Source organism: Streptopelia decaocto, assembly GCF_964273445.1.
Source record: "Streptopelia decaocto genome assembly, chromosome: 2".
In the NCBI taxonomy this organism is placed as follows: Eukaryota; Metazoa; Chordata; class Aves; order Columbiformes; family Columbidae; genus Streptopelia; species Streptopelia decaocto.
The window spans coordinates 110,585,571-110,599,537 of record NC_138655.1 but is presented as its reverse complement, the minus strand read 5'-3'; positions in this window follow the sequence as shown (position 1 = coordinate 110,599,537).

Below are 13,967 nucleotides of genomic sequence, written 5' to 3'. Positions count from 1 at the left end.
GACGCACACATTTGGAAGCCACAGCTTCTTCTGCAAGCATTGGTCTGCTGGCTGCTGTCCTCCTGCTACTCTCTCAGATCCCGCCTCTCCCTTAGGCCTGACAATGCCTCCTGCACAGTGAGGGGACAGCCAAGGGACTTCTGGAGTGCAGAACCCACAACCCACCCACCTCTGGTGCCAAGCCCTGGCTTCCTATGGTGCCCAGGACACCAGAAGCATCCCTCAAATGCTTGCATCAGGGACTAACGTGCAGAAGACCCTGCCCTACAGGCTCCTCCGGCCCCTTCCCCCTAACCCATAATCTGATGCATGAGGTCTCACACAACAGGCAGAACTGGTGACACCCTTGGGCCCCCTGATCAAACCTTGAAGCTGGGTTTAACTTCAAAGTTGGCCTTCCTCTGTGCAGTTGGTTAGGCAGCGACCTCCAAGGGTCACTTTCAAACTGCATGGTTCCATGATTCTCAGCGCTGAATAAGTACAGATAAAACATAATTATTATCATTTCACACTGCAAAAACAAAAGGTATAGACAGGTAGATTAATTTTGACCGATCGTGAAAGGAACAGAAAAGTTTCGGGACGCAACAGGACCTGTAAACTGATAGCCCCAGCAAATCACTGCCTTCCTCTCTACACCATCCTGTTAACACTTCATTTACAAATTCTGTAAATGGGGTGGAATGGATTACATGAGTTCATGTTACACTCCTGGCTTCACTGTACTTATGAACATCAACTACTAACTTGATGGTGTATATCCACCCGTAGGAAAACAGGGCATTCAGTGATGGGCCAACTAGAAGAATGTCTCATTTGAAAAGATCAAGAAGTTTCTTTCGATGCTAGAAGGCAAAGGATTATCAGTTTTTGTCATTGTAGCTGCTCATTGGTGTGTGTCTGCTGGCTCACTCACCCCTTATAAGTAAGTTCCAACACCATAAATCCAGAATTGATTTATTGAAGTCCATGAGGCTTAATCAGCCTGATTTTATTACAGATTGGTAAAAGAACTTGCACTTAGCTATCAATTTGATTTGATTGTATAGGTCTATATTTTAAGAATATTCTCCATGCTTCTCCAAACTTTTTTTTAAAATCACTGTCAGTGTTATGAGAGGCCAAATTTAACTCAAAAGTGGCTTAACATATAATAAACAAGGTTGCTTTTACTTTGTTCCTGCAAATGCTCTGGTAATATGATGAGAGCGTAAACTTGACCTAGTGGATGCTGCTGTGAACTTGTGGTTTGGACTTCTTGGGGGCCCCTGGACAGGCCACTCACTTCTGTGCCACACTTCAGTTTCATGTCTGCAAAATGCGGCTAAAACTTCCCTGCCTGGCAGGGGCAGTGGGAGTAAAACCCTGTTAGGATTGCAAGATGCTTGAAGACTGCATCAGTGAAGGCCATGTAAGTGCCAAGAACAGATATGTATCTACATATCCAGACAGCTACAGACTTATTGTGACTCAATCAAGTTTAAGCATTTCAAGATAAAAGCTGCTATTTCAAGCTTCTTAGGCTCAAGGAAATCCATAATAAAAACAAAGCATCAGCACAGAAATAACTGGGATTATTCACACTCCGAAAAAGTGAGAGAAATCACTTATCACGGTCACTTTTGAGACCTTGACAGACTGAGGAGAAAACAAAAAAACACAACCCAATGTATGAAATCCATGACAGAAAAAAAAAGATGTAATATTAAGTTTATTTTCCCATTACTTATTCAAGTGGAGAGAGAAGTCCAATGTTTTATCTGCAACTAAATACTCCTGCAGGCTGAAACTCTGAAAATGAATTTATATATAGCAGGCCAAATTCACCTTTTCTAAAATGCCTTGAGGAACAGGTCTGGAGAATAGATTTCATCCAGAATATTGACTCTTCAGGGAAAAATCAGTTAATTTTGAAAGTACCACAGCCCCTCATTTGCCATACATTGCTGGAGTGTCAGGAGGCAACTGACTCATTATTTACCCTGTCCTTCTCAGCTCTGAGATGCTGGCCTAGTTGAAACTGATAAATTAGAAGGTTGACTAGCTTTTAACCCACTGGATAGAGGTTTTCCTTTCAAGTGCTGGCACATGGGAAATTCTTGTTTTAAAATATGATGGAGTGAAACTAGCAAAGCCTTTCGATCAAAAGGAAATTCTGATCCAGCAATAGCGCAAGACTGGTCATGTTGCCACCTCACCTCTCTTGTTTCAAAGCCTTACATACACAGTCGCCTGTACCGACACCACCACACATCACCATTCATCCAGAGCCATACAAACTCTTACAGCTGAGATGGGCCTAAGCTACGCAATCCTGGTCTGAATCCAGCATCCACCCTGCATCACCCTAATTCTGGATTTAGAGCATTTTTCAGCCTCAACTCTAATACAGAGTAACAGTTACAGACACAGTCAGCAAAACATAGGCACATGGACTCCCTAAGTTCGAGTTTCCAAACATATATGGGCTTAATTGGATCCTTATTCCCTGTAACTAATGACTAAAGGAGCGTGAAACTCAGTGTTACACACTATGTGGAAAACGAGCTCTTCAGCACCACCCTGGCCTTGCTAACTAGGATATATTAATACATTGTGTGTGCCTGTCTGACATGGACAAGCTGTACGCTCAGCGTAATGGATTACTGTTGTAATTGTGCATGAGTTACTTGTTGCTGAGAAGGTCTGGGACCTTTCCTGTGGTTGATCTGAACAGTTCTCCCACTTCTGCATTCCAGTGACCCCCTTTGGTCTGAGGCTTCCCCCTTACCAGCTTGCTCCATTCCTCTGCGTCAGAGTGCATGTGTGTGTGTTACGTAAAGCATGTGGGCACCCCATTGTGGAGTATTTACGCAGCAGCAAAAATGTCATATGTCTGTTTTGCAAGGTATGGAGTGTTTCATATGTAAGTTATTTGCAACATCTAGATAGAGATAGAGACATAGATACAGACATGCATCTGTGTAGTTCTGGAAAATGTTGACACTTTCCTATGGTGCAGGGTGATGCAATTTAAATCTAATACCAGACAAGAGGCAATATGTTGTTCTTAGATATTGTTTGAAGGATAAAAACGTTTGGTGAGCTCTTGGTTTGGTAGCCAGAGCAAAGCACTGCTGTTCAAAGCAAAATGATAAAAATACAGTAGCGAGAACCTTCTAACCAACTATGGCAAAACAATTTCTCGTATTATGTTTTTAACCTTGTATTTCACTCTTCATTTCTGCATTTGATTTCAAAGAACATATTTCTCCTCTTTCTTTCAAAGGAAATGGAGATCAAAGAGCATGGTAAATTCACGGTTACAAAGATTGCCAGTTACCTTTTGCTGCTGCTACCCTTCAACTGTAATAGAAACGTGAGAACACAGAACTGGAAAGGACCATCTGGAACCATCTGTGAGTCGTTCCTCACACTGTAGGCTACTATGAATTAGATGTTTAATTGCAAACAGTTCATAGAACATCTACTCCACATGTCACAGGCCATAAACCAGTTCCTATGTAACACAATTAAGAAAGATGATGAAGAATAATGAGCATCCAGAACTGTAATGTGCCATAGAAAGAACACAGCATCAAGCATCATCAGCATCTAAGTACTGGGGGCTACCATCATTTTAGGGTGAAATGATTTTAAGAAATAAAGCTCTAATTTTGCTGTAAGAAGGCAAAACCAAAAAGAAACCCCAGCATCCGCTACTCTGACCCAGGGGAATATTTCTTCTTTACCTCAAAACTTGAAATCCATTTAGCTTGGAGTGTGTGAATCAAATGCGCCTCCCACTCACTTACAGGCGGGGAGTTCATGATAGAAGAGTGTGTTATTTGTCTGTAATTTATCTCATTTAATCTCTGAAATTTATCTCATATTCCCCCATAAATAGTACTATAGCCACTCTATTTCAGCCATCAGGCAGGTCTAAAAAAGTTGGAGAAGCCCACGCAGGAGAAATGCAGCCCTGGGCCAGTTCACTTGACCTGAGTATGTACTACAAAGATTGAAGAGTGTCATTGCAGTGCACTTATCTGCTGCCAGCGCCCTTGTAAGGAAAATACAGGAAACCTTTGAGGCTATGTTAAAGGTGTAGCTGAAAAAGACCTTTCTTCCTATTCATTCCCAGTAATTCTTCCTTACATAATGTCACTGTTTCATGAAAAAAAAGGAAAAATAATGGCTAATGGACCCTTTAACTGGATGGCTTTAGGGTTTGGGAGGATGTTATCTTCTAGGGTTAAGGCCAGTCTGAATCCCAGCAGCTTCAGTCTGCCACAAGCATAAAACAGAGTATAACACAACTGTCCAGAAGTGGGGGGTGAAGCGGGGGGAAGAATAAAAAAAAAAAAAAGAAGCCTACCGCTTATTTTTCTCTGCCCTGATCCTTATGGGCTGATCGAGAAAAATATAGTCTGTGTAAATGGAAGGTATTCCATAAATACGTTGAGTGGAGCTTACAGCATCCCAAAGGAGCTATTCATCAACTCCAACAGGAATATGCACTGGGAGGCCTTCACTGAATTAAAAACAACAAAAAAAGAGCTATCCACTTATCTCATCATTTGGTTATCTCTGATTTCAAGGAGTGCATGGAGAAATGTTAAGCCCTCACTAGACTTTTTAAAAGAGCTCTAAGCCCTATGTCTTTTTTTCCCCTAAGTACAAGAGAGATATGCAACAATTTCTGCATGCACTGTCTTGTATTAAAAATACATTTTAATTACACTTACATTACATGTGATTTATATAATATATTCTTACTGATTTAGAAAAAGCTATTAAAACCCAGACTGAGCAATTCAATACTCCATTGACAGACAGTTTTAAATACCATTGGCATGTACTAGTGTCCATTCTGCTTGAGCTTCAGCAGAATTTTTGTAATTAAATTTAAGATACTTTAGGGACTGTAAAGTGGAGAAAAAAGTCGGTCAAGGTTCAATCTTACGAAATACTAAACATTTTCAAGACAGATTGAGTGTCCTCAGTTTTATCTTAAGCCGAATGATGGTGCTCAGTATCTAGTAGAAGTGCTCAGCACTCTGCAGGGTTAAATCCCCCAAGAACAAGCAAACAATATGCTCTGAATACTGACAAGCCTTTAAAAAACATTCTAATATAATGACCTTAGCCGTGACCTGGAGGGACTATTTCTCGTGGGGCCAGAGATAATTCAGCCTCTGTGCAAGTTCACACTCGAGACTTTCCTGACCAAAATGGTCAAGTTGTGCAAATTATGAGTTAGTGGTCTTAGGTTTCAAGATACAAATTACTCTCTGACAGGAAGGAAGAGCTATAAATGAATTTTATTTATGAGCTGAACAATGGTACAAAGAATGGTACTCTGTCTGCTGAGCCGCTGTTCTCAGGAGACTTCAAGCTTCCATTGAGAAGATCTGGAAAGAAGAACCTTGTTATATTGCACAACATACTCAGTTCACAATCAATCACTAAGGCATGTTAGCTCCACACTATGTAAGAACCTCTGCACTGTGTTCATCACTGATCTATGGAGCATGCAAGGAATGGACACTTTTTAAATTTCACTGAGGTACACATACTTTTTTATGTCTACAGCACAAAAGACGAAACTAAGTAGACAAGTGTTAGAAATCCATTCAGATTTGTGGAAGTTAGGAAGAGAATTTTGAATCTGGCTGATTCTTCTACATTCCTGAGTAGATGAGGTTCCTAAGAACATGGTTTAGTACTAGCCTTAGGGTAACAGTTGGACTCTATGATCTTGAGGGTCTCTTACAACCAAAATGATTCTATTATTCTATGATTCTAATCACCAATGAAACTGAGCATTATGCACTTCACTAACTGTTCAATCTTTTTCCCACTAGTTGGGTACAATTAGCCCAGAAGTGAAGGGTGACAACTTCTAAACATCACACCTTTGCTGTGGAGAAAGGCTTTGGGAAGGTTACCATGCAGGTAGAACTTTGATGGAAAGTTAGATCAGGGGTATGTAACTGTCAAGCGAGAACTGGTCAAAGAGGCAAGACGGAAGAGGATAATTTGCAGGAAGTGCCTTTTTAAGCTGGGAATCTTAATGACTGCAACTGAGCAGAAATTTGGCCTTGCTTATCTTCCAAAGACATAACCCAAGTATTAATCCTTTCAGCTTCTGACATACTAGTACATGTTTTGTCAAGAGAAAGAACCTCTTTTTCATCAGCCTCCTCCATTCACACAGATACCTTTCATCTAATGCTGACCCACCAACATCACTTTAACTGGATACAACGCAGAATGGTGGGACTGCCAGAAGTCACATTGCTACACCTCTTCTACTTTAGCTTGTATGATTAAATCCCTCAGAATCAGAATACTACAGCATATAATGAACTTGCATCTTGTCAAATGAAAGGGACAGCCAAGTGACAGAAGGTAGTGGCTTAAAATGACAATGCATTATAATGCAGCTCTGGGGTATAAACCACAGATGAAATTATTTGGATGGAAAATTTTCAATCATATGCAAGCTTTTTCCAGGCAGAAATGTTGATGTGTCTAAACTGGAGCTTAGAAGGGCAGTTTTCCTGTATTTCTTTACTGGCGAACAAAGATAGAAAAAGTACCTGCAATTTCTGTCCCAGTAGAAGTGTCAATCATTCAGAAATCGACAAATGGGATTTGAGACACTTTTCAAATGACATTCTCAAATAATAATAGTGTGAACATTCAGAAAAATAAGGTAGATAGAAAATGCCATAAATGGGATATTTTATCCAGATCTTTATTTGTTTGGATTTTCAATTTTATTTTTTTCTTTTTAATTCTGTTGCAGCTCAGAAAATTTTTAAAAATTCGAACAGCTTTCATGCCTTATCCTTTTCTGCCAATCCTGAGGACTTCAATAGACACAAAACTTACTTTTCTTTAACCATGGACTTGTATTTCATAAAAGACAAAAAGACATTTGACAGAGGCTGAAGATCCAACTGGGTGGACAAGGATACCAGAAAAAAACTAGAATTATGTAGAGTGAAAATTGCCAAAAGCTGTATTGAGTCACATAGACTTTATGGATTTCCTGGCTTTTCTTAAATCAAACACAGCAAAAGGTCCTTTGTTCAACACAAATAATAAAATAGCAAGAATTATTGTTGTGCAGAAAGGATGGCATAGGACTCAAGATATGGCTCCAAAAATGAACTGTGTTGCCTCAGTTTTCAGCAAAGGTTCAGCTGTTGAGTCTAAAGGGCAAGGTTACAGAGTGAATGCAAATGAGAATTTGTAATGGACACACCTGAAGTAAAAACAAAACTGAAACAGCTAACCATACTAAAATCACAAGGTAACTGCTACCCCATTTTTTTTTTTTTTTTTAATTGGCCTGTTAAGCAGTAAGCCTGGTAACAATCTGTTAGTAAATCTGTCAAGCTGTGGGAGCACTGAATTACTGGCAAATTCTGAATGTGGCATCCAGAGATAACGGAGGGAATTGTGATCCAGGCAAAAAAGGGCATTTGACTGATCTCAGGAGTACTTAAAGAAAAGAATAATTGAGAGCATGCAGCTATATGCAGCTGAGTAGTGAACAGGTAAAAAGTGGTCAGGGTTTCATCAGAGGTACTTGGTGCCAGAACATCGACAAATCTTTCTTTGATATCAACAGCAATTTTCTTGAAAAGTAAAACAGTATGTAGTTCAGTAAAATATTTGGTATGATGCTACAACAGAATTTACTAGAAATTTTAAGAGGAATTGTGCTTGAAAGATCAGTGATGTCCCAAACCAGAGGATGAAGAACTTTTGATATTCCCAAATCTTCTCCTCTATGATAAGAACTTTTTTTCCCAGTGATTTTCTCAGGAGCCAAATCTGGAAAATAAGATATTTAATTAAAGTCTTCAGGAACTCCAGGAGAATATGATGCAATGATGGTTGAAAATGGGACCTAGGAATAGTTAGGACTAACAAAGGACTGCTAGAAAAGAAAACCTTTGAAAAGCAGCTACAAAGGTCAGAGACCATGGTTACAATGATATTTAGATTACTGGCAATATGAGCTGTCATCAGAAAAGACTTTAAGTCTTAGATACAAAGCGGAAATATCCAAGAACAAAGATGCCAGTCAGGAGTGATACTCAGTTTGGCAATCGTTACAAATGCACCCGAGTTAGAGAACTCTGCCCTGAAAGAGATGGGACTGAAATGGCCAGTTTAGCAGGTGGATTCATCATCTATCTATTACACAGTGCCAAACATGCCACATCTGACGGCACTGAGCACACAACCACTGAAATGGGAGTACGTGGTATGTGACCACAGCTGGTGGATCTCACAGACCCATGGTGACAGCCATGCTTAGCACCAATGCCTCTGATAAACTCAGAAGTCCCTTGATCCTGTCTTGACCAGCACGAGGGATGGTGACCAGCATCAGGTCTTTCTGTGCACTTTCCCGCCTGAGGTGTCAGGAGTTGTAACAGCCCAGATCACACTGTGAGCTCTAAGAAGCATGATGTGCCTTCTATGCAATCTGTGCCTTGTAACACAAAAAGAGAGATTAGTTTCAAGAAGAGCAGAAAAATCTCAGGAGAAGAGACTCTACAAGGGCTAATCCCTCAAAAATAAACTTAAATGAATGTTATGGGCTGAAACTGAAAGAAGATGCAAAGCCCTTGACAAGGGGGCTTTCACAAGAAAAGCGACAAGAAAACATTTAGCAAGACGCCATACAAACTGATGGCTCCAGTACTGGTCTGGAACACCTTAATGTGAAAAAGTTAGTCTCAGTCATCTTAACTATATACTGAAATTAAGGCATCAACAGTGGGCCTCATCTACTTGAATGTTACAATGCAGCGTTTCGTACTGCTCTGCACCATTATCACAACCATTAGGAAGATGCAGGGTGCTCCTGGGGCAGACTCGCTGCTAACACTGCCCTTGCTGCTTGGCCTGCAGGAATGAGATATGGTGTCTGCGGTGCATCTACAGGCCAAAGAAACTGCTCAGCGAGCAAAACTCAACATGCCACCCCAAACCCTACAGGACAATCCATGTAAATGTGCTTGGAAAGTTCATCTCCTTTCTGTTACTTCCTAGCACTTGGCCAGTGAAGCATTTGTCTTCACACACACACAAAAAATCATGCTCACCTTTTCATGTATATATATATATATATATATGTATGCAGATGTATTCATATATGAATATACAGAAAATCAAGCAAATACTAGAGAAAATAAAATTTCTTACAACTATATAATGTCACTTGGTGACCCATTATATTTTGCAGCATGATGCTAATACACATTTAAGTATATTCACGTGTGAAAGAATGCAAATACTGGAATGAGGTCATACAGGGTAAGTTATCAAATCTAGGCACATAGAATTTTATGAATAAGGGTGTTAAGTAATTCCAGCCAAACTCTAAGCAGGGCAATTTACTACTGATCGCCTATATTTTCCTTGAGATTTGAAAAGGATACAGAATTCTTTATTTCCTAAGCTAAAACGTTTTGGCTGTGAATTTAACGTTCATGAAAGGTGTCAGATTAATGGCCTGGAGACCATAATCTCCTGTATGCACAGAACAAAGTAAATTACAGGCAGAAGTAGTGCAAGTTCCCTGCATTCTTCCACTAAAACTGTCCAAACTTGACATGGACAACCTCTTTTTAAAGGTCGCAGCATATTTCAAGACAGACTGGAGTAGAAAATTAGGCAAAATGGTATATATGACAAATCACATGATGTCAAATATGAATCAGACCGCCTTGTGAAGCACTGACATTTAAACATGATGGCAACTTATGGTTTACCTAAGTGGACTGAAAGATTAAACATGATTAGCTGACATGAGTTTAAGTGGTCCTTATCTATAGTAATGTGTCTTTCTCTAAATCACCTTCTTTTATAGGTATTCTTTAGTGATATGATTTTCTTTTTTTCCTAAAGCCCTTAGTACTTATTAAAACCATAGATCCTGCTGAAATATTGAACAGCACGCTACTTCAAGGAAAATAAAGTAGACACAGAGGAATGCAAATAATTGATAAGGGAAGCTAAAAGTATTAATGAAACTGCATGATCAATAGGTGTTAATTGCAAAAATATGTACTTCTTGTCCCAACGGGTTTATAAATCAGGCAATAAAGGAACACCAGCAATATATCTGTTCAAATCCTATTTGGAATTTTTCTATCAGCAATAATGACAGAAAAAGGGGCAAACGTGTATGATAAATATTTCTGTTCTGTATTTTTCTGTAAAAAAAGAAAATCAGAGACCGCATGCAGTTTTATAATGGATTACCTTCTAGTTTATCAATAACAACAAATGTTGTTTGCCATAATGTATTTATGTTAACCATTCTCAAGTCAAATGCATTTTTCCAAGGAATTGGAAAGATCAGAGCTCTCTTATCATCCAAGTGCTGGTTTTTAGTATTTATAAAATAAAGAGAAAAATCAGAGCATTAGGAAAAACAAAAACCCAACAAAAAACCTCGGTTTAATTACACTTGATCTGATCCTTAAAGATTTACTTAAGTCATACTATCTTTCCTAAGTTTGAAACGGGATGAAAATCATTGTTGCACCTTGGGCACTTTGACACTGAACAAGGCAAAATAACTGATTTTGGATTCCTTAAGTAAAAAAAAAAAAAAAAAATAAATAAAAAAAAGTGAATCTGCATGGCTTCATGGAACACTGGTAAATATCTGGAATGCAAAATCAATGTAGGAAAATCAACTTAGGAGACATTAAGTGAGTTTGTATCTAACTAAGAGTTGGTTGACAAACTTCACTATTCATGAGGAATTGCATAGATTAAATAATTTCATTTTAATTCCGCCAAACTTTCCAGTGTCTCAGTGTTAATTTAGTATAGCAATTTGAATACAGAACATGGAGTATAATAACAAATCATTACTGGCAATGGCTAAAGCTAATGAAAGTTTGGTGGCACAGTAATAGTGATAACAGCAGATCACTTAGAGTGCTCAGTTGACAGTGATTGTTTAGGTGATCTGTCTGACATGCTGACCCTACTTCATGAGTTTTGCTCAAGTGCATTACAGGTGTCGTAGTCCCGTGAAGAGCAATGCTATACATCTTTCAACAGAGAATACAAGTCATACTCACCGGCTGTGGCATTTTACCCCAGGGGAAAAAATTAAGAGGTCACAGTAAATAAGCAAAATGAGCAAAGCCTTTTGCATTATATTGCAAGGGAGTAAGAAATTGATGTTTCGTCAGTCTGTGAAACTACACTAAAAATAAATTTTTAAAAAAGTTTCGAAGCAGGAGCACAAAATCAGAAAGGTTTCAAGAAAAATACAAGAATCACTTAACCTGTGAAGACCGTTCTCAGTGATAAAATTATGAAGCTCAAACAATTAACCTTTGAAAGAGAATGTTAAGAGGTAATTTTAATGATGGTTTCCAAATCCCTACAGTAAGAGAAGGTACCAGACAGTAAAAATATCTCTAACTAGCAGACAAACACATGACAGTGTAGAGTGGTCGGAAGTTGATATTAGCTAAATTTAAACTGGAACTAAGCTGCACTTGCCTACTAATAATGGCAATTATTCACACAAGTAATTTACCAAGGAATCTGTCTCATTATTTGTTTTATTTAGATTCAACAAATGCTTTTGATGAGAATTTGGGAACTTTTAATGCTATTGAACTTGGTCCTTAGGATCTTTGTCATCACGAGTTGACGTATTTGTTAAAATAAGCACTTGGTCACATTGCAGAGATGGGAATGTAGGTATTATTGAGTGAAATTCTACATATTTTATCTTGTAGGAGGTGTGGCTGGATCATATGATGTTAAATCTAGTGTTGTCAATTATATAATGTTGTGGTGTTTTCTTGAGTAACTACCCAGTCTACTTGGAAAGGGAGAGAGACCATCACAATTATTTCACCTAAGTTCAAGCACCATAAAATTGAAGAGCTAGAAATAACTATTGACCATAGCAAGCATAACCCAAGACTTACTCCAGTTTAGCTGAAGTCAAAGAGAGCTTGCTAGTAATTATAATTGAAATTAAATTAGATCTTTAGAGAAAAAGGTACATATTTGTAACTAATCTCTCAAATAATCTATTCTGTCCAAAGGGAAATGTACCCATTCTAACAGACTACAGAAAAAATCCCAAAGCTATAGAAATATCCATCTCAGATTGCCAAATATTTCGTTCAAATTCATCTGCCTGTATATCTGATCTGTCTGCCTAATCCTTCACATTCATCCAGTCATGGCTACTTCTTTGCTCTTTTCCCTGACCCTTAACAGATGAAGACTGTCTAACTCAAAGTCCTGCCTGTATTTCCTTCCCCGGCATGAACGAGTCACTTCAAAATAACCCAGCCTTCTTGTCTAAATCCCTCTTCTCAACTGCTCTTCTCTTGAAGTAAGAAGGTAACTTTTGGCCTCAAAATGACTGAGATGTGGAGTTAAAAGTGAAGGGTAGAGTCTATCTTTTCCTCGGTCTTAGGCAATAGGTCAACAACACTAGAAAGACATTGGCTTCTTAGCAAATCACTAATTAGATATCCTTCAAAAAAATCAACAATGAAAAACTTGCCCTTGAAATTTGGCTTATTTGCCTTTTTATAGATAGATGTACAAGCAGACAAACACTTTATGTTATCTAAACCAAAAGCAGAGCAGAAAATACATATTGGAATGTACCGCTGCTGAAATCACATTCAGAGTATGATGATAGCTTGTGTCTGAAGCACATTAATATGTTATACTATGGAACATGATGTTTTCACTATAATCAATACCGCTAATGTTTTATAGGGCAAGCGACTTCATCCTATGAGGATCCCTTGGAATGTCCGAGCTTCCAGTTAAAGATATGCTCTTTCATCTCTAAATAGATTACACCTTCAGCAGGTGTTTGAAATAGTAGCCTCATAAAAAGGAAAAAGGGGGATGGTTGGTCAGACATGGAAAGTGAGAGCTGGTAATTATTTTCATATGACATGCAAGAGATGTGACTAAAGCTGAGCATGAGTTAGCCAGTCCTCTTCAACAATGATGTCACCCAGTTCTTGCTTTCTACAAAGTTATGATTAATAAAAGGGGAGGATTATTACAGTAACTTACTCTTAGTGGGCAAGGGGTGACATCAACAGCAGCTGAGCAAACTGACCCAACTTAGTTGTGTGTTGTTGAGGCTTTTTTCTCTAGCAATGACTAACAAGGGACTAACAGCATCTGACAGCACAAAGGGCCCTTGAAACTGGACGGACGCTTCTGGTGGAACTTCTGAACAGGAGCCACCATTTTAACTCTTCCACTTCACTCTGTGGTTGCAAGAATCTTCGGCTGGCCTACAGCAAGCTCTTGCCTTTCTGTGTTCATTAAATGCACACACATGCAAACTCAAAATGCATCAAAAACTACCCTGCTGGCCTTTCCAATATCAAGCTGCATGATCCCCATTTTCTGCCTCATCTGCTGCTGTTATAATAACTTTGTTTCTTTGTTGCTTATTCCAGAATATCTTTACAAAAAAGAACTTGTGCATCTTTGGAGCATGAATTTTAAGAGCAACAACACAAAAAAGTTAGACACGGAATGTAGAATGCCAAGCCTCCAGTTACTATCTGGAAGAATGCCGTGTTTAATCACATTTTATGTTTTCAGATTGGTAGAGACTTGTAGCAATCCTGCCTGCTATTTAACCTTTGCAAATTTGCCCTCCCAAACATCAGATTTGGCCACCTGGAAATATTTACCAACTGAACTGAAATGCTCTTGTGAAATCAGCACCAGTGTAAGTGGAATTCTTACCCCTGTAGAGAAACAGCACTTGCATTGTGCAGCCTTGAATATAACTATGAGATGCCCTGAGAGAAGGTCGGATTCCTTGGACTCTATCAAGTTAACTTTTCCATGTGAGGTGGACAGCATTTGCACTGATAATAAAAAGGGCATATGACACTACTTTTGACTTCTCTGTCCTGCAAGCACTA